Source organism: Lepisma saccharinum, chromosome 27, assembly GCF_977018435.1.
Source record: "Lepisma saccharinum chromosome 27, izLepSacc3.1, whole genome shotgun sequence".
Lineage (NCBI taxonomy): Eukaryota > Metazoa > Arthropoda > Insecta > Zygentoma > Lepismatidae > Lepisma > Lepisma saccharinum.
The window spans coordinates 14,004,128-14,006,603 of NC_139255.1; the positions used below are offsets into that span (position 1 = coordinate 14,004,128).

At 29.4% G+C, this 2,476-nt stretch overlaps 1 pseudogene; it reads right to left on the reverse strand.

The window, feature by feature from the left end:
* Window positions 1-617: 617 nt before the first annotated feature.
* Window positions 618-1,295, reverse strand: LOC145980147 (ATP synthase subunit a pseudogene; annotated as a pseudogene).
* Between the last annotated feature and the right edge of the window lie 1,181 nt (window positions 1,296-2,476).

Genomic DNA, 2,476 nt, shown 5'->3' on the forward strand with positions numbered 1-2,476 from the left:
GAAATCCTGTTGCTATAAAGAATGTGGATCCATATACTGCATCAGCGATAGTAAAGGGGGATTCATAATATTCATATGCCTGAAGGATAGTAAAATATATTCCTAATATTAATGTTAATATAAGGGCTTGCGTTGTATGCGAGTGGTTTTTTTTCTAATAACCCATGATGGGCTCATGTTACTGTTACTCCTGAGGCTAGTAAAATTGCTGTATTTAATAAAGGTACTTGTATTGGGTTAAATGGAGTAATTCCCCTTGGTGGTCATAATATTCCTAGTTCAATTGTTGGGGATAATCTTCTATGGAAAAATGCTCAAAAGAAGGATACAAAAAATAATACCTCTGAAATAATAAATAGAATTATACCCCATCGTAATCCTATTATAACTTGATTTGTATGTAATCCTTGATATGTTCCCTCTCGTGAAATATCTCGTCATCATTGAATTATTGTAAGAAGTATAGTTGTTATTCCTATTAATAATAAAATTATATTTTGTTGGTGAAATCATCTAATTATCCCTGTTGTTAGTATTATTGCTCTAATAGCTCCTGTTGCTGGTCATGGGCTTTGATCTACTAGGTGATATGGGTGGTTTTGGTTTGCTGACATTGGTTATTTTGATTCTCTAGAATGAATAGCAATTAATAAGGCAAATACATAGGATTGAATGAATGCTACGGCTGTTTCTATAATAATTAATATAATTTGTGCTAAAATTAATATTGAAAGCCCAATAATTTCTAATATTGTTCCTGTATTTCCAATTATTGATATTATTAAATGTCCAACTATTATGTTTGCTGCTAGTCGCACTGATAGAGTTATTGGACGAATTAGGTTTCTAATTATTTCAATACCTACTATAATTGGTATTAATAGTGCTGGCACACCTTCCGGTACTAGGTGTGCTAATATATGTTTTGTATTATTGATTCACCCAAATAATATAAATGATAATCATATTGGTAGGGCCAGGGTTAGGGTAAATACTAAGTGACTTGATCTAGTAAATACATAGGGTAGTAATCCTATTGAATTATTAAATAAGATTATTGAAAATATACTAATAAATATTAGGGTTCTTCCCTGGTGGCTAATTATTCCTAAAAATGTTTTAAATTCTTCATGTAACTTTATTATTATTATATTATATAATATAGAGGTTCGTGATTGTATTAATCAAAATGGGGCTGGGATTATTAATAATCCCAGGAATGTTCTTATTCAATTTAGTGATATATTTATAACTGATGATGTTGGGTCGAATGATGAAAATAATCTTGTTATCATTTTCAGTATTTAATTTTTGGTTTATTTTCTACTTTAAAGTTGTTACTATTTAATAATTTATTATAACTATAATAATTGATGATTATAAATAGAAAATAAATTGATATAAATATTATAAATAGGGTAATTCAATTTAACGGGTATATTTGTGGGATAAAAAAGTATCTGTAAAGATAATTTAGGTTTGACACTCCTATGTTATATATTAACTAACTTTTTCATTAGAAGTAGTTGTTATATTACTATTTTGTGGTTTAAGAGACCATTACTTACTTTTCAGTCATCTAATGATTCTTGTATAATTTTTATTAATCAATTAATAAAAGATTTGTGAGTTGTAGTTTCAACAATAATTGGTATAAATCTATGATTAGAACCACAAATTTCTGAACATTGTCCAAAAAATAAGCCAATTCGACTAATATTTACTCCTGCCTGGTTAAGTCGTCCTGGGGTGGCGTCCATTTTAATTCCTATGGATGGTATGGCTCATGAGTGTAATACATCTGCAGATGTAGTTAGTACTCGGATATCCATGTTAATTGGTAATACTGTTCGATTATCTACATCTAATAATCGAAATGAGTCTATAGATATTTCATTTGTTGGTTATATATATGAGTCAAATTCTGCCCTTATAAAATCGGAGTATTCATAACTTCAGTATCATTGATGCCCAATAGTTTTAAGGGTTAATGAAGGTTGATTAATTTCATCTAATAAGTATAATAAACGTAGAGAGGGTAGGGCAATAAAAACTAGGGTAATTGCTGGTATAATTGTTCATATTGTTTCTAATGTTTGTCCTTCTAAAAGTATTCGGTTTGTCAATTTGTTATTGAATAGTGATGCTATTAAGTATCCTACTAATACTGTAATTATAATTAAAATTAATATTGTGTGGTCATGGAAAAATATTATTTGTTCTATTAATGGGGAGGATCTATCTTGTAATCCTACTTGATTTCAGGTTGCCACTTTTAAGTAAGGGATATCCCTTATATTTGAAGCTTAAATTCAATGCACTTCTCTGCCACCTTAAAGATTAGTTGTTAGTAAGTAGTATTGGAAGTTCTGAATATGTATGTTCAGAAGGAGGTGACATTTGATATCATTCAATTGATGATGCTTGTTGTAGATTAAATAATGTTGGTCGGGCACTTGTTATACCTTCTCAGGTA